At 40.8% G+C, this 21571-nt stretch overlaps 1 protein-coding gene and 1 long non-coding RNA gene across 4 annotated transcripts in view; one reads left to right on the top strand and one right to left on the bottom strand.

Moving 5' to 3' along the window:
- The window catches only part of LOC131827133 (uncharacterized), a 62639-nt gene extending 62222 nt beyond the window's left edge, over nt 1-417 (bottom strand). Inside the window, exon 1 of one of the 2 annotated variants that reach the window (XR_009351899.1) lies at nt 335-417. This is a non-coding gene — a long non-coding RNA (uncharacterized LOC131827133). Of the gene's footprint in view, nt 1-37; nt 241-334 lie in introns of those variants that run through there. The other variant, XR_009351900.1, reaches the window with a different exon arrangement.
- The window catches only part of CERS6 (ceramide synthase 6), a 318430-nt gene that overhangs the window by 774 nt on the left and 296085 nt on the right, over nt 1-21571 (top strand). The gene's annotated exons all lie outside the window — the stretch shown is intronic.

Below are 21571 nucleotides of genomic sequence, written 5' to 3'. Positions count from 1 at the left end.
ACCCGCGCCCCCAGCGCTCGCGCTCGCTTCTCCCAACCTTTGTGTTCGGGAGGGGGCTGCCGACCCCTCAGCCCGGCTGCCGTTCGGGGAGCCTGGGAGGATCTGGCTAGCCTACGGATTTCCTCCGGGGCGCCTGGGAGGGGCCGCGGAGCGTTGGGGTCGCCGTCCGCACTCCTCCTGGGCCGGCTCTCTCCCCGCCGCGAGCGCCGGCGAACAAAGGTGAGCGCCGGCCGGCCTCGGGACGCGGCGCGCTCGGCGGGGCTGGCCCCCCTCGGCCCCGCGGGCTGCGGCGCTGCCGGCCAGGGCTTCCCCGCCGAGGCTCGTCGCCACCCACCTGACAGCCTGGAACGTTGCGGACGCGCGGCCGGGAGGGCGGAGGGACCGTGCCCACTTCCAGTCCTTTCAGTCCGGCACGCGGATTGTCGCGACGGGGTTTCAGAAGAACTCGCCGGGGACTCGTGGGCTTCCGGCCGCTGTTTAGTTTCTGTCAGTGACCCGGAGCATCAGGCTCACCGTCCGGGGAGAGAGATGACAATAGTTTTCAGGCTCCCAGCACTCCGGGTCATTAGCGGTTTTCTTAAAAGAGGATCTGGCAGGACGGGTGCACAGCCTGCAACATGGTGATATTAAATAGAAAGATGCTTCCTATGAATAACCGTAAACTTTTGTTTTGTACCAGAGGCACTTAAAACATTTTCAAGAACTGTTATGTATCGTTTGTTTAATTTCCGGATTTGGGTAGTAGCTCCCTTGTGTCATGAACAAACTTGTGTTACTCTCCCTGAATCAGGCTTAGTCACAAAACTCGATTTTGCGTGCTGCGCACTCCCGGGGAGCTATTGAAACAAAACCAGGACAGCAGCACGTAATTCTCTTCCTCAACTGGAAACCTCGCCTCCCCTTCTCTCCCCTCCCAGCCCCCCATTCATCGGTAAAGGCTGAATTTCTTAGGTCACAGAGTCGAGACTCCCATTTCTCACGTCCACTCCACCTCTCTTCCCCGGCCAACTCACCCTTGACTTCGTTTCTTAAGCTTTTGCTGTTATTTTGTTTGCTGTGTCTGTTTGTCTAAAACCGCTGTTGAGGATGGCAAAATTTGCCTTTTGTGTCATTTGTTTCTGGAATGGCAACAGAAAAAGCTTCACGGGAACAAAAAGTATCTTTTTAAGGAAGGTGTATTTTTCAGCGGGCGATATTGATGCTTCTGAAGGAAGTCAAATGTTCACATGCAGGGACTGAAATGCACAAAGGAACAGATTTACAGACCTATTTTAAAATGGTTGAAATCCAGCGCAGACATCTCATTGATCCTATCTAGCGCTGAGACTTACTGTGAAAAAGTGGGTGTGTTTGCAGGTTAGAGTTGCTTCTAGAGCAAATGTTTACTTACAGAAAATAACTCCAATCTAACTTTGCAATCTCTCCAAGAACAGCCTCTCAGGAACAGCAGGTTGTGCCGGGTTGAACCTTAGTAGAGGCTCCTTACACAGTTGTCTAAGAACATCTGATCACTTCTGCCTGGGCTCACTTGTAATCAGCAAATGCACTTGAAAGAGGTGTGTCGTCTTCTGTTTTAGATAACAAAAGCTCGTCCACTAAACCTATATGCAGAAAGCTGTTTCCATTAGGCTGAAAAAAAGAAAATTTGTGCTTAGACTTTCTCTGCCATAAAAAAAAAAAAAAAGCAAAAAACGGATATAATTTAAGTTGAAAACTGGAAGTTTGTTATTCCTCTTCCTGACCATTTTTTTTCTTTCTTTGCGCAATCCCATGACTTGACTTTGAGTTTATACAAAAGGGTCAGCTGCTTTCAACTATCAGTCACAGCGAAGGTCCTCATATTGCTAGGTAGAGAATTTTCTAGTTTCTTTCAGGCCATTGATTCAAATAGAAGTGAATTTAATGGCATGTAGGGAAACTGAAATTTTGTGATTAGTGTTCAGAATACTAATCCTTTTATGGCCCATATACCAAATGATGCTACTGACTTTTGGAATGGGGTCTACTTTGTTTCTTCTTAGGGTATCGACAGCTCTGTCTTTAACCATTCAGACTCTCAAGTCTCTGAAAATCCAAGGGTATGGTTGTATCCAGAATTACAAGTTCTGAATGTTTCTCTTCTTCTCACACCTAAATAACATTCTGGCGTCCAACCTGTGGCCTGCATCTCAGCTTCCATCAAGGGCCTGAACTTGAATCAGCTGATATTGTTATCATTGATGCGACTCATTTTTGGTACCTAACATGTTGTGCTTAAATCTTTGTTTTGCAGTATTCTGTAATGTATAACGTGACTTAAAGAAGCTTGTTATGCATCCCTTTGTAAAACAGAATGCTTTTTTTTTCTTAAAGATTTTATTTATTTATTTGACAGAGATCACAAGTAGGCAGAGAGGCAGGCAGAGAGAGAGAGGAGGAAGCAGGCTCCCTGCTGAGCAGAGAGCCCGATGTGGGACTCGATTCCAGGACCCTGAGATCATGACCTGAGCCGAAGGCAGCGGCTTAACCCACTGAGCCACCCAGGCGCCCCAGAATGCTTTTTTAATAGAAATAATTCCTTCCAGATTCTGTTCCTTTTTTTAAAAAAAAAATTATTTCTCACTTTTTCAGTGAGCCTGGCTGGGTCAATGGGGGCAGCATGCAACTCTTGATCTTGGGGTCATGAGTTTGAGCCCCACTTTGGGTGTAGAGATTACTTAAATAAATATTTTAAAACATTATTTTTCTTTGTTATTTTCTAGGATTCTATTCTTTTCATGCTTCTGTTGTCATTTATTCCAAAGCTGAGAGCGTATCTGAAATATCTCATTATCCAAGATCTTTATGTCCATTAAATGGGGTCTGTAATGCTCATGTTGAGTCCCAAATTGTGAATTTGCATACCTTCTCCTTAGTCTGACGTTTTTCTCTTTCTAAAGAGAAACACTAAAGAATGGACTGGATTGAGGTTTGCTCTGTGGAACAGGCTTATTTTTTTGTTTGCACTCCACTCTTGGGGTGTTGACAGTGGAGGCGTTGGTGGCCAGAATGATGCTGTGTTATGGTGCCATATGGGCAACAATATGGAGGCCCAGCATGGTTGGTTAAAAATGGAGCAGCCTAAATTCAGTGATTTTTGGCTGAGTCTGTGAATAGCCCTAAGCTTGGTGGTTTTTAGCATAGCCCGTATACTGTACTTAACTCTGTGTATAACTGGAAGGGCCACTGTAGATATTATTTGATTGACAAAGTAGAATCTGTTGTTTAAAAAAACACAAAACTTCATGCTTTCTCTTAGAATGAAAATTGTAGGGTATACTGTTAGGTAGTTAGCTTGATGGCAAAGAACAAAATATTATTTATTGTTTTACATTTTTAAAGAATTTTAATTTCAGTATAATTAATATATAGTGTTATATTAGTTTTAGGTATACAGTATAGTGATTTAGCAGTTCTGTGCATCATGACCAAAATATTATTCAATAATGTATCATTACCTATTGATGAATTTTTTTGATTTAGGCTTAATAAGCTGTTCTATGGAATTATGATAAATGCCTTCATCCAAATTCACTTTTTAGAATGCATTGCTGGGGGCACCTGGGTGGCTCAGTGGGTTAAAGCCTCTACCTTCTGCTCAGGTCATGGCCCCAGGGTCCTGGGATCGAGCCCCACATTGGGCTCTCTGCTCGGCGGGGAGCCTGCTTCCTCCTCTCTCTCTCTCTGCCTGCCCCTCTGTCTACTTGTGATCTCTGTCAAATAAATAAATAAAATCTTAAAAAAAAAAAAAAAGAATGAATGCATTGCTGTAGGGGTGCCTGGGTGGTTTAGTTGGTTAAGTATCTGACTTCATCTTAGGTCATGACCTCAGGGTCCTGGAATTAAGCCTCCCAAGTGGGCTCTATCCGTGCTTAGCAGGGAGTCTGCTTCTCCCTCTCTGTTTGCCCCTCCCTCCTGCTCACATGCTTGCTCCCTCTCTCTCAAATAAAATCTTTAAAAAAATGTGTTGCTATAGTATTAATAAATGTTGGATTAAAGTTCTGCTGAATTTCTTTTTGGGAATAAAAATTCCTTGAGTTATTGTTGTAACAGGTAATGTTAATACACTTTCTTCCATGGGTTTAGGAGAGAGATCCAGGAAGTATGGATTGAGAATCAGAATGTTCAGATTCTAGTCAAACTTATCTCAAACTGGGGCAGCCGCCCAAGTTCTCTCTGCCTTATTTTCTCATCTATGCAGGTGAAGCAGATGGCCTTTGCAATCTAAGATTGCTTTTGTTCCTTCAATTATCCGATTTCTGTATTCCAGTATTTCAAACTTGCTAATATCTCATAAAACTTTGAGCAGGCTAAATGTAATTTTTTTGTAGGTGGAAGTAAATCATCTAAGAATAAGGAGATTTTTTTTCATGCAAGTATTTTAGTCAGTGGTTTTTGTTTCTTATATTTTTCAATTACGATTTGAATTAAAAGAATTATTTGGGTTATTATCCTACGTGATCCAAAAAGCTACGGTATTTTGGAATGATCAACAAAGATGACTCTGCAGAGAAAGTCATTGCTCTCTTTAGATAGACCCTAGAATCGACGGGGCACCTCTTGTGATGACTTGATATGAAATGAGATACTCATTCCTGTCAGGTTGGCTCTCAAAGTGCCAAGCTATGTGAGAAGTGTCACTATTCAGGAATCTGACACCAGCCAAATGACCTGCTGCCCTCAGTCCTTCAAGGAACAATAGAGTCTCAGTAGCATGAGAGGGAATGTCTATCCAGTGGGCTTTTTCTTATGGATTTACTTAGTAGCAACCTTGGATGAGGCTGGCTAGAAAAGAGAGGAAGGGGAAGGGAGGGAGAGAAAATGAACGAGAAAGTATTCCTGATGGTTAGAGGGGCGAGGGGAGGTATGAGGGAATGTCTGCCATGAAAAAGCAGACTGTCAGGTGAGTTTGATTGAAGCATATTCCTGTAATGTACCTTGTAATGAAGAGACTGTTTTCACCCAATATATTTTGAAAGAATTTGTGACTGACCAAATGTTTCTGTCCCCTTAGAATTCATAACTTGCAATCCTAAACACCAAGGTGATGTTGTTAGGAGGTGGGGACTTTGGGAGGTGATTAGAGCCAGGGGGGTGGAGCCTTTGTAAATAGGATTAGTGCCCTTATAAAAAAGGCTTCAGAGAGCTCCCTGCCTCCCACCAGCCACTTGAGGGCACAATAAAAAGATGGCTCTCTGTGAACCTGGAAGGTTATTCTCACCAGGCACCACATCTGCTGATGCCTTGATCTTCGACTTCCCAGGCTCCAGAACTATGAGAAATAAACTTGTGTTGTTATAAGCCACCCAGCCTATAATATTTTGTTATAACAGCCTGAATGGACCAAGACAGAGTATTTGATAACAATTTGCATATGATAATGGTTTTTCTCATGCAATCGGTCTTGGATATTTAACTCTATAAATGTACGGGTTTCGCTTGTTAAGTATAGTGTGATTCAGATTAAAACTATGGACACCTGCTTTGCCAGACTGGTGTTAGATGCAAGAGTTGGGGTCAGACACAATAGGTTGCTCCTGTGGTTTCTGACTGGGAAAGGAAAATTGGATTACAATGGATGCTTTGTTGGAAAACAATGGAAAATCAAAGGGATGGTATTCTTTGCAGATCTTTAGTACAGCTTTCTTATCTTGCAAAATAAAAGGTTTGCATTTGCAGGATGCAGTAGTGTTTAGCTGTTTGAAGGAGATTGATTTATGGATAAAAGGCATCACAGTACTCTTAATGGACAGTGCCTTAGAATGGTGAGGAAGGCAGGTGAGATAACTTTAAATTATCACAAATTATTTCATGTCATCAGAGATTAACAACACTAGCACTTTGAGTTCACTTACGACTTTTGAAAACATCTGAATTCTTCATGGATGGGGTTAGGTTTTTTCTGTTGGATTCTAGTTTGTAAGTGGTTTCTCTTCAATGATGTAGAAAAGCAGGTGTCAGTGGAAAGGAAATGGGGTTTAAGGTGAATTTCTTCTATCAGCACACCTGTCCTATGGCTTATAAGAGATCGCTGTGCTGTCCTCAGGCTCTGTTCATTTGTTTCACTTACCTCTTCACACTCTGTTGGGAAACCCGAGAATCTGGGCCCATTTGGCACTTCTGTGTTTATTAACTTCTAAGTATTTATTACATGTGCTTAAATTCGCTCTTCTATCACCAGGCCAAACTAGAATTTCTAAAGCGTTTTGTCATCTATTTCTTACAAAGTCATGACTCTCAAACTTTTGTTTTATTTTTTTCCCTCCCTCCCATCTTCATTTGATCAGTTCATTTCTTAGACACTTTTGAGTCGGGAAAATGGGGTTCCAGATTTTGTTTGCCAGTAACTAGTTGTGTCATTTAATGTTTCTAGGGCATCTTTTTTTTTTTTTAAATAAAAATAAATAAACAATTGCTTCTTGTAGCACAAGGATCCTTCTATACTAGTGATGCCCTGAGAACACTTATTCTTAACTAATATTTTATCTTTTGCTCTTTGCCCCTCCCCCCTTAAAACAAACAAACAAACCCCGATTTCACAAACTCTTTCTTTGTCACTCTTACCTGCTCTCATAATCTTCACAGATTTCCTACACCTATGCTTTGGTTTGATTGAACCCGAAATGGTGATTCTCACAATGTCTTTTTGGGTGGTGGCTCATTAGTACTTCTCTGCACAATTGAGTGCCAGGGTACACAGTCTGAAGCTTAGGACTTTGTGCTTACCATTTTTTCCCCTTACATTTGACGATTGTGCATGACTGCAGTTTTTTTTTTTTTTTTTTTTAAAGATTTTATTTATTTATTTGTCAGAGAGAGAGCGAGCGAGAGGGAGCACAGGCAGACAGAATGGCAGGCAGAGTCAGAGGGAGAAGCAGGCTCCCTGCGGAGCAAGGAGCCCAATGTGGGACTCGATCCCAGGACGCTGGGATCATGACCTGAGTCGAAGGCAGCTGCTTAACCAACTGAGCCACCCAGGCGTCCCATGACTGCAGTTTTTAATGAATAAGTTTTTAATTTTAATTTTGAAAGTGATAATAGTGACTAATATGTGTTTCCTTTTTTTTTTTTTTTTTTTAAATATTTTATTTATTTATTTGACAGAGAGAGATCACAAGTAGGCAGAGAGGCAGGCAGAGAGAGAGAGAGGGGAGGAAGCAGGCTCCCTGCTGAGCAGAGAGCCCGATGCGGGACTCGATCCCAGGACCCTGAGATCATGACCTGAGCCGAAGGCAGCGGCTTAACCCACTGAGCCACCCAGGCGCCCTAATATGTGTTTCCTAATAGGAGTTTATTACTTTACATCATCGACTTCATTTAAATCTCTCCTAAGACCCGTGAAGTAGACATTGAGTTTCCCAATATTTCACAGATGACACTAAGGATTGAGACTTTAGGAGTTGTACCTAGCTTCACACAGCTTAAAATAGCAAGGTAGGCATTTGGAACCAGGTTTCTTGATCTCCTAGTAATTTTGATGATCTATTTTATTTTAATTTTTAAGATTTTATTTATTTGAGAGAGAGCACAAGCAGGGGAGGAGCATAGGGAGAGGGAGAAGCAAGTTCCCCGCTGAGCAGAGAGCCTGATGCTGAGGTCTGTCCTGGGACTCTGGGACCATGATCTGAGCTGAAGGCTTAACTGACTGAGCCACCTAGGTGCCCCTGGTGATCTATTTTAAAGCAAGTATCATGAGATGATGTTGTCCATATACCACACAGTTCCTTTAACCAGCCTCCATATTGTTGTTGGATATTTAGGCTGTTTCCAGTTTGTGTATATAAATCTCTCAACTCTTGGAAACATCCTAAGGAACGTTTCCTAGAAGTGGCATTTCTAAAACTCAAATGGTAAATATTTTAGGGTTATTGATAGACACAAATTTCCAGATTAGTATCCAGAAAGTTTATATTCGCTTGTACTTTCTTATCAGCATGGAAAGTATTATCATTTGAAGAAATTTTTGCTTTGCACATTGAAAAAAAGTTACTGTTGTATGTTTTGTTATTCATGATGATCTTATTTCAAATATTTACTAATTATTTGTATTTCACTTTCTGTGAATTCATGTATCTTTTCCTATTGGGATGAGCCTTCCAACTTTTTTGGTAGGAAAGTGGTGGCTTTTGAATTTTTTTTTTTTTTAAATGCAGAATTGTCTTGTTGTAGTCTGTTTCTTGGGTCTTCTATTTACACTTTTTGTTTCTTTCCCCCATAATCTGAGTGATGATCAGGCAGAAAGTGTCCCAGATTCTACACAGTGTAAGGGCTGCAGTCAAGAGGGTGTATGATATCCTGACTTTATTATGGAGGATAAGGCAGAGAGAAAGGGCTGGGAGGAAGTTTGAAGGACTAAGAATGAATGGATTTTTATGAAGGCAAACTCAGAGATAGAGCCTAAACTCTTGTATTGTTTCTCTGAATGTTTGGTTAAAAGGGACTTTTTTCCCTAATCATTAGGGAAATACAAATGAAAACCACAGTGAGATACCACCTAAAGTCTCAATCCTTAGTGTCATCTGTGAAATATTGGGAAACTCAATGTCTACCTCATGGGTCTTAGGAGAGATTTAATGAAGTCGATGATGTAAAGTAATACTATTATTACTTTCAAAATTAAAATTAAAAATTTATTCATTAAAAACTGCAGTCATCCTCAATTGTCAAATGTAAGGGGAAAAATAGGATGGCTGCTATATAAAGAAAGAAAGAAAAAGAAAGAAGGGAGGAAGGAAGGAAGGAAGGAAAGAAAAGAGAATAGAAGAGAAGACAAAGAGGCAGGAGAGCAGACAGGCAGAAACAAGCAAGTGTTGGGGAGGATGTGGTGAAATTGGAACCCTGGTGGGAATATAAAGGGGAGAGCCACTGTAGAAAAGAATATGGAATATCTTCAAAACATTACATATTGAATTATTATGTGATCAGCACTCCTACTTCTGGTATATGCCCAAAAGAATTGAAAGCAGAGTCTCAAAGAGATACTTGCACACTTACGTCCTTAGCAACATTATTCACCGTAGTCAAAAAGTGGAAGCAACCCAAGTGTCCATTGACAGATGAATAGATTAACAAAATGTGGTCTGTATATTCAGCACAATATCATTCAGTCTTAGGGAGGGAGGAATTCGGACACAGGCTAAAGCGTGGATGAAACTTGAGGACATTATGCTCAGTTGAATAAGCCAGTCACCAAGACAAACGTATGAGGTACCTAGGGTAGTCAGATTCATAGAGATGGAAAGTCAAATGGTTGCCAGGGGTTGAAGAGAGGTAGCAAGGGTGACTTGCTGTTTCATGGGTATAGAGTTTCATTTTTATGAGATGAAAGGAGTTCTAGAGCTGGATTAGATTGGTGGTGATGGTTGCTTCCTGCTCCACGTGAATGTACTTAACGCAACTGTACACTTAAAAATGGTTAAGATGGTAAATTTTATGCGTATTTTACTACAACTAAAAAGAGCAGAAAAATAAAGAAGATTCACTGACTTAAAAAAAGTCACTGGAAATAACTGGTTTCATTTTCTGGGCTTGACAGTTTTCTAGTTAGGAGCAAACATCCCAGTCCTCTTGATTTCATATTCATCAAGCACTGTTTTGTTTTCATGTTTGTTTTCTTTTAAAATGCATAAGCCGCTTGCAGACTAGGAGAGCCTTTCTCTCCAGAATCACCTGGCATGGTTCGTGGGGAGGAGAGGGGTGATGGAAGGAAAGTTAAAGTTCAGAGGACACTTACATACCCTGGGCCTTTTGGGATGGTCCTTCAACCAGACAGCTGCCTGCAGTCCATGTGTCAATATGACAATTTAGTGATAGTAAATTGGCAGCTGCAGAAGAGAATACAGCGTCTTTAGAAAAGCGCACTGCACAGTTTCAGAGGATTTAGCTCTAGGATTCAAGTAAAGGCATCCTAGTGAGTTCACAATCCGTTTAAAGCAAACCAGGATGATAGGATAAAATTCTAGTAAGACAAGTGGCCTAGGCCACAGATCTATCCAATGGAAGCTTTTCTGGGGAAGATCAGATCCCACCCTCTTCTTGGTCCCTCACTTTATTTTTTTATTTTTTTAAAGATTTATTTATTTGACAGAGAGAAATCACAAGTAGACAGAGAAGCAGCCAGAGAGAGAGAGAGAGGGAAGCAAGCTCCCTGCTGAGCAGAGAGCCCGATGCGGGACTCGATCCCAGGACCCTGAGATCATGACCTGAGCCGAAGGCAGCGGCTTAATCCACTGAGCCACCCAGGCGCCCCGGTCCCTCACTTTAAATTGACATTGGCTTTATAAGCAAATAATTTAAATACTCAAAAATCTGAACATGATTTTACTCAAATGCTGCATATTATAAGGTAATCAGTAGTAAGCGTAGGCAGGTACCTATTACTGAAAAGTAGTTTTCAAAGTTTATGCTAATGCTTGGTCATTGTACAAAACACTGCCTCCTATAATTCATCTCAGAATATTTTGGCATTTTGTTTGTTTTTTTATGAGAACTTTTTTTCTCCCTATTAGCCTTCAAAATGGACTTCTCTTGAACTACTCCTGCTTCTCATTCCTGCTTTTGCCTTTATTACTTCAGAATTGGATTGTGGAGGTTGTTTTGGCAGGGGTGGGGTTAGAGATATGCAGATGGTTTTTCATTACAGGAAGGATGCATTCCTTTACTAGGTAAGCTTGTTCACACAATGACCTGGAGTAACATTTGCTGGTGACTTGCCAACCTCTACATAAATGTCACATCTTACCTTTGAGGCTTTCAGGTTTAAGAGCTATTGTTGTTGTCCTGATGTTGTGATTGGGATTCTGCCCACCCCGCTAACCGCTCCTCTAAAGCCCCTCCCCCTGCTTCCTCCCTCCCCTTTCTCTTCTTTCTCTCTTCCTCCTCTCCTTCCTTTCTTCCTTTAAAAACACAAGCAGGTCTTGAGTAGCTCAGTGGTAAGAGTGGGGGTGGGGATAGAGAAAACCATAGAAAGTCTTGTCTAGGGACACTTGGGCAAGCCTCAGGGTAAAAGCTGCCACCTAAGTGGCTCTGTAGATCTTGTCTTCATAGATCACCATTACAAAGCAGAATAAAGTGACTTGGTGGTTTAACCAGAGTGGCAGTTTTGGACACAGCTTGAGTGAAGGGAAATTGAGAACCAGGCAATCCGAGCTTAGGCATTATGGGCATTAAGAAAATATAAGGGCTCTATTGCCAGGGGCTGTGTATATCTTTGAGGGTTTGGGTAGACTCAAGGGTGATAGTACATTCAAACTGTTGCTGTTTTGGGGCGCCTGGGTGGCTCAGTGGGTTAAGTCTCTGCCTTCAGCTCAGGTCATGGTCCCAGGGTCCTGGGATGGGCTCTCTGCTCAGCGGGGAGCCTGCTTCCTCCTCCCCCTCTGCCTGTTTTTCTGCCTACTTGTGTGCCCGCGCTCTCTCTCTCCCTCTGTCAAATAAATAAATAAATAAATAAATCTTAAAAAAATAAACTGTTACTGTTTTATACATTTATTGTAGTTAATTACAAATGTACTTTCTTAATTCTGAGAATTAAGAGGAAAATGGATGGGATATTACAAAGATTATGGAATTTGGGTTAAAATCCAAATGAACACTGCCCTTTATCAGCTGTATAGTAGTGGACAGCATATTATCTGAAATTTGATATCCTCACTTGGAAAATGGGGAATATGCCTACTTGGTGATATTGGAAGCCCATCTGTGAAAATCTATTTAAAGGGGTCTCAGTAAAAACCTGTTCTTAAAAATACACATTGTATAAAGAATAATTGATACCATAGTACAGTGTTTAGTACTCTGAGAAGTAATGTTCTGTAATGTGATTTAATGTGTTAGGTGTGTGTGTGGGGGGTGGAGGTTGAGTTGAGGGGTAGAGAGAGGGTGTAGTTTGTGGGGACAGAAGGACCTGTTTACATATTTGATCCTGAAACTAGAAGATTTACTTGTTCTGTTGAAGAGTAAATATTTAGGGTTTTAGGCAGGCGTGGGAGCCCTAATCTCTTTAGCACTATGCCTATTTAGGGAGGAGAATGCTTCTTAGCCTCTTCTTCTCAACTGTTAATATTGATGTGGTTTTAGGCCAGAGATTTGCTTGTATTTGATGGCAGAAAACTATTTCTAATGGTGGGATTTTTGACAAGTGATGGGTAGCTTTTTACCACTTGGAGCCTGAAGCTTTCTTGGGGGTAGGTGGTGGGGAGCAGGGTTGTGCCTTTGGAGAGGGCCCAGGACAATGGCCTTTCTTGGACTGAAGTTTTCTCAGGAAGCTCCCTTTCAATGGAGGGATGTCTTATGCAAAGATCCCAATCTCTCCCTCACTGCCCCATCTGGTCCGGATGGTTCTTTTTTATTGCACATAGACTCTAGGGAAAATTGATTGGGTATCCAGTTGCTGGCAATGGCAAGTATCACATTGGCCATTTTTATTGATTTAAGGACCTGGGCTGAATTTTGGACATGTCATGTACAGCTACAGATCTAGGAGCAAAACACTGATATCTTTTCATGTTCAGTTTCCAACTCAGAGGGATGTTGTAAGGATTAAATGAGATAATGCATTCGTTGTGTTTAGAGCAATGCCTAGTTTATAGAAGTAGTTTCTCCTCGTTCTTCAGGTTTATTCAAAATGCACGCACATGTCCTCCTGACTCCCCGAAATCGCTTTCTGAGTAATTGTTGGAGCCCTGATTTCCAGAAATGAGGATTTATCATTAGATTTCTGAAAACCTTCCCTGGCATTACCTTTGTGTCATGAACATACACAGTAGACCTCTTCTTGCTTTTTTTAGTGGTTGGGTTTGGTTTTTACTTTCCCTATTATCTTCTCCTCTGTCTCTCTGCCCCTGACTCACTCTCTCTCTTCCCGTCTGAGGAAGATTCTGGATCTTCCAGTTTTAGTTGACAGCACACAACCCTTCACAGGATAGTGAAGACCCGGGCCATGCCCTCCTCATACTCATGTAATGCACTTTGCTGAGATTGAATATTTATCGCTCGGAAAAGTTTTTCTTCTAAGAAGAGGCTCCCCGAAAAAGGAAGCCTTGAGACTGATAAGTCCCAATTTCTTTCAGAATTGTAAGCCTCATGGATTGTCTTTGATCCTTATTCAGAAAAAATTCAGTCTAGCATCCCTGGGATCATATTTATGAAAATAACAAATATATGCATTTTTTTTCTGGAAGAGAAACAGCACCCAAAATTTGAACTTGCATTGGTGTGAACATGGCTAACCTCGCCTGACCAAATGAGTTGAGAAAGCGGTTGCAGCTGCTTTCTACTATAGGCACTTTTCTGGTTCTGAACAGCTTAAAAATAATTTGTAAGTAGTTTGCTGTGTCAATAATTTAACAAGCCTGTTAATTTTTTTAGCCATTGATAGAGGGTATCTTAGGATGATCAAATATGACATTTGTTTTGGGTTGTCTTTTAAATGAGGAAGTAAGGCAAAGACACAGTGCTATCGAGTGACAAATTACCCCAAACTCCTATTTTAATTCAGTAGTAGTTGAATAGAGTCAAAGGAAAGGAAACGGAAAACTCATTCACTTAAAAATAAATGGGTCTGTTGTATGTCAGACCCAGGTGATGTACCAGAACGGGAAATGGTGGTGGGAGACAGGGTGCATTACTTTTAGATTTAACAGAGAACAATAAAATCCACTAAAAGTTGATCTGCTTTTTACTAGCACCATGTGAAGCTAGTTCTAAACACAGAATGGTAGAGTATAAAAAATACCTCTCCACAGGGTGCTTGGGGGCTCAGTCAGCTAAGTGCCCCCGTCATGGTTTTGGCGCAGGTCATGATCTCAGGGTTGCGGATCAGGCCCCATGTTGGACTCTGCTCTCAGTGCTGAAGACTCTCCCCCTCTCCCTCTGCTCCTCACCCTGCTTGTGCTCTCTCTCTAAAATAAATAAATAAGATCTTAAAAAAAAAATACCCCGGAATGCTTGGGTCGCTCAATCAGTTAAACGTCTGCCTTCAGCTCATGTCATGATCCCAGGGTCGTGGGATCGAGTCCAGCATTATACTGCTTGCTCAGTGGGGAGCCTGCTTCTCCCTCTACCTGCAGTTCCCCCTACTTGTGCTCACCGTCTGTTTCTTTCTCTCAGTCAAATAAATACATAAAATCTTAAAAAAAAAAAAAATACCCCTCCTCGTCAGGGCACACTGACTGCCATTGGCCCTTTCTCCAGCCTTTTGGAACCCCCCCTCCAGATGCTGTTTCAGAGCACAGATGTTCTGACAACCACACTTTGAGAAATACTGGCAGAGCTAAGAAGCATCCCCTCCCATTTCATATTTTAGGATTCTGAAGCCTACGGAGATGAGGTGACTTGTCCTGTGCCACCCACCTCCGTCCTGGCCGGGCCTGGCGGCTCTGCACTCTCACAGTGCCGTTGCCGAGTGATCGGCTGGTTTCAGTTCCTCTGGGGCTCTCCCAGGAAACGCTTCAGTCCAGGAAAAGCTGAAACGGTTGTTCAGCTCACCTGATTGTTAAACCCATGCTGGTCTGGTCATCAGCCAGGGCTGTTCTCATGATAAAAATGGCTACTCTGTCTCTCCCTGATGGTGAGCGGGTGGGGGGGTGGTGGAAAGCAGCTTCCCTGGTGATTGAGAGGCACTGCCTGCCCACCGTCAGTTACCATGTTTCATGGCCTTTTTATTCCAGGTGACTGAAGGGCCCCCGTGGAGTGTAGGTTGGAGCTCTGGAGGGCAGAACTCCGTGTGCAGACACCCGGGGCCAGCTGTTGGTGTGGCGTTCCCTCCCCAGCGCATGCATCCTCTATCATAAAGCGTATATGCAGCGTTTTGTTTTCCTCCCCCTTGCACCCAGGCTTCAATGGCTGCCTGCGGGATTGTAAAGGCACCGGGGAACCAACAAAAATAGATGTACCGGTGGCGGGTTTTCACCAGCAGTTATTTCTGAGGAGCATTGGCAGTCAAGTGGTTTTCTATGCATGTACTTTGTGTTCGTGGTTTTGTTGAGTCTTAGGCTGTGTGATGCTCCCTTCTGCTCGTGTTAGGGACCTGTGGTGTATTTGACATCACTGGGCTCCTGAGAGAAATACTGCAGTGAACTCTCTCTTAAGAGTTGAACAAGGGAAGTGTTAAAAAACGTCAGTGCTCAGACATTGCTTTGCTCAGAGGTCTGCTTTAGCTTGGGTCTCTAGGCAGGTAGTGGGGCTTTTGAGGCAGCTCCTGGGCCTGCCCACCCCCCATCTGCCCGTGCAGTGGTGCAGAGTTAAGCCATGTAAGTTTGGGTGCAGGGCACCTATGTACTACTTTGAGACCACAGCTTATCATGCTTTCAGTGCTGACTCCCTTTTGCTTAGCACTTCCATACCTTCCGTTTACCCCTTCCTCTTGCACAGACACAGACCCTCCTCTGTGTTCAAACCTCAGGTAGCCTGGGCAAACCGAATCTCTTGGTCCTGAGCTCTGGAGTTACCGGCTGTTCTGTTACCGCTCACATGTCCCAGGGCAATAACAAGTTTGGTGCAAATCCATTTAAAAGGATAGTTACCAAGAGCTGTCAGCTCATACTTTGCTTATTTAATTTTGGGGGCTTAAAAAATATGCAATAGATAATATGGAATAAATGTTCTTTTTGTTTTTGAAAATAACTTCGTGGTTTTGGACTTTTTTTTCTGATTAAAAAAAAGAAAGAAAGAAATAGAACTGGTTAAGTTCCACAGTTGCAGAACAGAGGATTATTATTTGGCAGGAGTTGAAGATGTAAACATGTTCCAGTAAAAGCAGAACCAAACCTGGTTAGCCTTTCTCTCCGTCAGTCTCTGTTCTCTTTCCCAGCCAGTGTCTAATTCTTTACTCAGGGGTCAAATCTAAGGAATGTCAGTTCTTTCAAATTGTCTAAAGCTTTTCTGAATTGGATGCATTTGGCTACTAGAAACTCTTATGCCCTACTTAAAAAGCCAACCTAAAAGAGGCAGGGAGCTGCTCTGAATGGGAACTGCTAAAGTAAGTAGTGTATGATAATACATTTTGGGAGTTGACACAGATTATACTTAATACTTGCTGGTGGAACGAACCACAGTCCTTTTGGCTCTGAGGTTCAATGTTTGAATTTGTGGAGCGAGTGAGACCGAGAGAGAAAGGGGGAGAGAGAACACACACACACACACACACACATACACACACACTACACACGTACACGCTCTGCCATGTGTATACAACAAAAGGGAGCATAGAACCCTGACTTTGGCTTAAAATCCCATCTTGGTGGAACCCTAGTCCAACAAATACCCATTAGAAAGCCCTGCACTCAAAGGTGCCGTCGTCACTTGCTTAACAAACATTCATACGGTGTTGTTAGAAAAGTGCTTCATTTTTCCTGAAACAAGCTTTTTATTCTTTGCAGTGTGAAGATAAGAGGCAACCCTAATTCTTATTCTATACATCAAAACCCAATGTTCACCTGAAGGTCATTGGTTCTTTATGAAGGACTTTGGTACTTGCCACCACATGTAGGACCATCTTTCTGCTATGTGCTGCATAGGCTTGGATAAGTGCGTGTGTTTATGTATAAAATCTGATTAGTATCTGGTTATAAAATTGAATAAATTAAATAAATTATTTGGAAAGGAAAGAGCAGGTGAGAAAGTGAGAGAGAGAACCTCTGTCAAAACACTCCTTTTCGGGACGCCTGGGTGGCTCAGTTGGTTGAGCAGCTGCCTTTGGCTCAGGTCATGGTCCCGGCGTCCTGGGATCGAGTCCCACATTGGGCTCCTTGCTCCACGGGGAGCCTGCTTCTCCTGCTGATTCTGCCTGCCACTCTGTCTGCCTGTGCTCGCTCTCTCTCTCTCTCTGACAAATAAAATCTTAAAAAAAAACCAAAAACAAAAAAACCGCTCCTTTTCTTTCCCATCTTATGTAGTGAGAATGTTTTACAAGGATATGCATTAATAAAGGAACAAAAATATGGTATTTTTACCTCCTTTTTTGTAAGAGCAAGTTAAGGATGTTAAGCAGGGGATAGGCAAATAAGTTTGTTGAAATGCTTCTGTATCCTGTTTCTTGAATGTGGAAGGTTTGAGATTTGTAGTGTGAGACAAGGAAAGCAGAGCTACCATATACTTGGGATTTGAAAAACCCATGTATTTCAAATACTAAGTAATTACAATCTAAAGATGCTGTATTTGTTTAGAAAATACCTTTTTTTTTTTTTTTTTTTTTTTTTTTTAAAGAGTGAGAGGTGGGTAGGGGCAGAGGGAGGGTAAGAGAAAGAATCTTAAACAGGCTTCATGCCCAGTGTGCAGCCCTGAGATCATGGCTTGAACTGAAATCAACAGTCGGATGCTTAACTGACTGAGCCACCCAGGTGCCCTGAAAATAAGGTCTTTAAGACTTGCTGTGTTTGTATTTTTAAAATTATAATCACCCTAAACACATGTAACTTTTAACCTGCATTTTTTTTTTTTTTAGTTAAGTCCATCTTTGGTTATATTTTCTATTCAATTTGTTCATTTCTTTTCTTTAGGAGTACCAAGTATAATATGTTAGTTTGCCCTTCATATTCACCTCTCCTCTAGAATCATTTTAATATTTTTTTCCATGTGGTTCTATTAATCTTCCTCTAGCCTATGTGATAGGTATCTCTTTCATTCATGCTTATTCTGTTTATTCTGTTGCTTTTCATGTTTAATCTTTTCTTAATCTTTACCTTCTCTTCTATGGCTATTTCCATTTCCATTTTTTTTTTTTTTTTGGGTAGTTTTATGATCACTTTTCTGAACCCAAGTATCTCTTCTTTGATTTCTTTTCTTTTATTTCTTTATTTCTCCCCCCCCCCCACTTTTTTTTTGGGGGGGGGTATGCAAACACATGACCTGGAAAGTCTTTAAAATTTTTGTTTGACAACATCCTATATTCCTGGGGTTATTATTTTCTGTTTGCCTTCTGCTTCTTACTATTGTGTGATTTTTATGCTTATGTTGTTCTAGGTCCTACACATGCCCTTTAATCAAAAACACAGAAAATATTGGATGATTTTCTGCTTATTTTATAAAGGAGAGAGTACCATAAAACCTGCTTGTTAAAATTTCTTATTGTTTTTGGACTTATAACATTATTGAATTGTTTTCTTTAAAAATAATATGGGGGCACCTGGGTGGCTCAGTCAGTTCAGTGGCTGTCTCTTGGTTTTGGCTCAGGTCATAATCTTGGGGTTGTGAGATCCAGCCTCCCATTGGGCTCTGTGCTCAGCAAGGAGTCTGCTTGGGATTCTCTCTACTTCATCTGCCTTTCTCCCACCTGCTCTCACTTGCTCTCTCTAAAAATAAATAAGTAAATCTTTAAATAATTAGCATGTTTCATTGATGAAACTCAGTATTTTGTGATTACCTTTTCATATGAGTCTGAAATGTTCAAATGACCTTAGCACTACAGTTGTGTACAAGTTCTCCAGATCCTTTTTGAGCTCTGTGGTATAACAATATTTTTTCCAAATTTTGCATGGTAATAGAATGGGATAATGGGATTTTCACATTAGTTTTAAATGGGACTTCTGAATTTTTTCTCCCCTGTTTTGGAAATGTAAGACATAATGTACAGTGAATCTCTTGTTACAGTATTATCTTGGCAGTAACTATTTGTTAATTTCTTATGTATTTATTTGTGGATTTTTAAATGTTTCTATGTCTAACATGATTAATTATGCTATAAAACAACTAGTATTTGGAACATTTTAACATTTAAAAATGTAAAACCTCTTACTCCATTTAAAAAATTATTTTAAAAATCTTAGTGTTGTATATCTTTATCTCTTAAGAAACTCCCATTGCAGAAAAAAGCAAAAAATTTTCATTTTCACTATTTTCTCAATTCAGCTGTCTTCCCTAGATGTGAGTAGTATTAGCACTGATATGTATCTTTTTGCAGAAACTTTTCAATGCATCTACCTACCTACCTACACACAAGGAAATACAAAGTTTAAAACATGAATGATATACTTTAAGTCCTGTTCTGAAACTTTTTTTTTCCACTTAATATTACATCTTGAAGATTTTAAATGGTTGGCGGATATAGAGCCATTTTATTCTTTTTATCATAATTACATGATATCCCATTGTTTGGATGTTACATGATTCTTTAACTGTTTTTCTATGAAAGTTATTAGAAACAATGCTATAGCATCATTCTTGTACAGAACTGTTTTTACTCAGCTGTATTTCTATAAGCCAACATAGAAGTAGAACTTCTAGGTCAGATGATTTACAAAGTTAAAATTTTAATACATGCTGCCAAAACCTTTTGAGAAAAATTTTTATCAGTTTACCAGCCCCCTCTCCCCAACCCTGAATGAGAAAACCTCCCCATCCTGGTGTAACTTGCTGCAAATGTGAAGTAATTTTGACAAACTGCTTTATCTATAAAGAAAATAACTTTTTTATTTTACTTTTCTTTTTTAAAATTAACATATTATTTGCTTTAGGGGTACAGGTCTATGATTCATCTGTCTTACACAATTCATAGTGCTCTTCATAGCATATTCACTTCCCACTGTCCATAACCCAGCCACCCCATCCACTCCAGTAACCCTCAGTTTATATCCTGAGATTAAGAAGTCTCTTAGGGCTTGTTTCCCTCTATGGTTTTGCCTTGTTTCATTTTCCCCTCCCTTCCCCTATGATCCTCTGTCTTGTCTCAAATTCCTTATATCAGTGAGATCATATTGTAGTTGTCTTTCTCTGATGGACTTATTTTGCTTAGCGTAATACCCCTAGTTCTATCCACATCGTTGCAAATGGCAAAATTTCATTTTTTTTTTTTTTTTTTTTTTTTTTTTTTTTTTTTTTTTTTTTTTTAAAGATTTTATTTATTTGTCAGAGAGAGGGAGAGAGAGCGAGCACAGGCAGACAGAATGGCAGGCAGAGGCAGAGGGAGAAGCAGGCTCCCCGCCGAGCAAGGAGCCCGATGTGGGACTCGATCCCAGGACTCTGGGATCATGACCTGAGCCGAAGGCAGCTGCTCAACCAACTGAGCCACCCAGGCGTCCCCAAAATTTCATTTTTGATGGCTGCATAATATTCGTGTGTGTGTGTGTGTGTGTGTGTGTGTGTTTGTGTGTGTGTCTGTGTCTGTGTATACACACTACATCTTCTTTATCTGTTCATCTGATTCATCTGTTGATGGTCATCTAGGTTCTTTCCGCAGTTAGGCTGTTGTGGCCATTGCTGCTATAAACGTTGGGGTTCATGTGTCCCTTTGGGGCACATTTGTACTTTGGGGTACCGTATTTGTATCTTTGGGGTAAATACCCAGTAGGGCAATTGCTGGGTCATAGGGTAGCTGTGTTTTCAACTTTTTGAGAAACCTCCATACTGTTTTCCAGAGTGGCTACACCAATTTGCTTTAGCTGTTTCAACATGATGGCATATTCAAAGAACAGCATGTTGGGGCTCTGGCTGGGAAGGAATTTTAATATCTGCCACGAAGACATTTTCACTTTATTTTCTTTAACCAGAGAAATGGGAATAATAACCACAAGATACAATGAGAAATTCACTGACGTTTGTCATTGTGAACTTTGTGGCCTCTAGGGCAACAAATTTTCATCTCCTACTTTTACACTCTAACTCTTTGCCATTGGCTTACTTAGCTAACAAAAATGGTGAGTAGTTTTGCTACATTCTTTACAACAAATAAAAGGCAGTCACTGGTATATTAAATGTTATTATCTTGTGTAAGAAATCGTGAAGGAGGAAAGTTTCTCATATGAAGTTTCATAATAATTTATTATCTGAGTAGTAATTACCTTGAATTACCTTGTAATTCATCTTCTTGGACAGAAAAACTTTCAATCAGCAAATAACAAGTGAAAGTTCAATGAGTAAATGAGGAATCTAGAACTCAAGAGAAGATTTAATCAGTAGAACTTGGTTATATTCCTAAGGATAGCTGACTGTCCATAACATCCTACCTCCTAGTTACCATGTTAGCTCATTGTGTCTTCTTGTTTAGGGAAAGGATCTGTTCTTAAACCTGCGGAATGGCACTTGTTAAAATTTCTTGATGTTATATAATATTCAAATATACAAAAAAAAAAAGTAATGCTATGAACATTCTTATTTCCGCCACCTGAAATTCAATGATTAGCATTTTATTGTATTTTTTCTTTACACACACAATAAATTGCAGATATTATGACACATCACCCTTAAGTACTTGAACATGCATTTTTTGCCTAAGAAGAAAGATATTCCAGGGTGGCTTTTATTTATTTTTTTATTTTTTAAAGATTTTATTTATTTATTTAAGAGAGATACACAGCAAGAGAAGGAACACAAGCAAGGGGAGTGGAAGAGGAAGAAGCAGGGTTCCTGCAGAGCAGGGAGTCTGATGCAGAGCTCCATCCTAGGACCCTGGGATCATGACCTGAGTGGAAGGCAGATGCTTAACAACTGAGTCCCCCAGGTGCCCCCCAAGGTGTCTTTTAAAAAGTAACTCTTTGAAAATGAATTTTACATTGCATTTTATGAATACAATGAATTCATACATTGAATTTATGTATTTTTTTCTTTTTGAAATGTATAGCTT

This window comes from Mustela lutreola, chromosome 3 (genome assembly GCF_030435805.1).
Source record: "Mustela lutreola isolate mMusLut2 chromosome 3, mMusLut2.pri, whole genome shotgun sequence".
Taxonomy (NCBI): domain Eukaryota; kingdom Metazoa; phylum Chordata; class Mammalia; order Carnivora; family Mustelidae; genus Mustela; species Mustela lutreola.
This window is presented reverse-complemented; position numbering and strand designations above follow the sequence as displayed.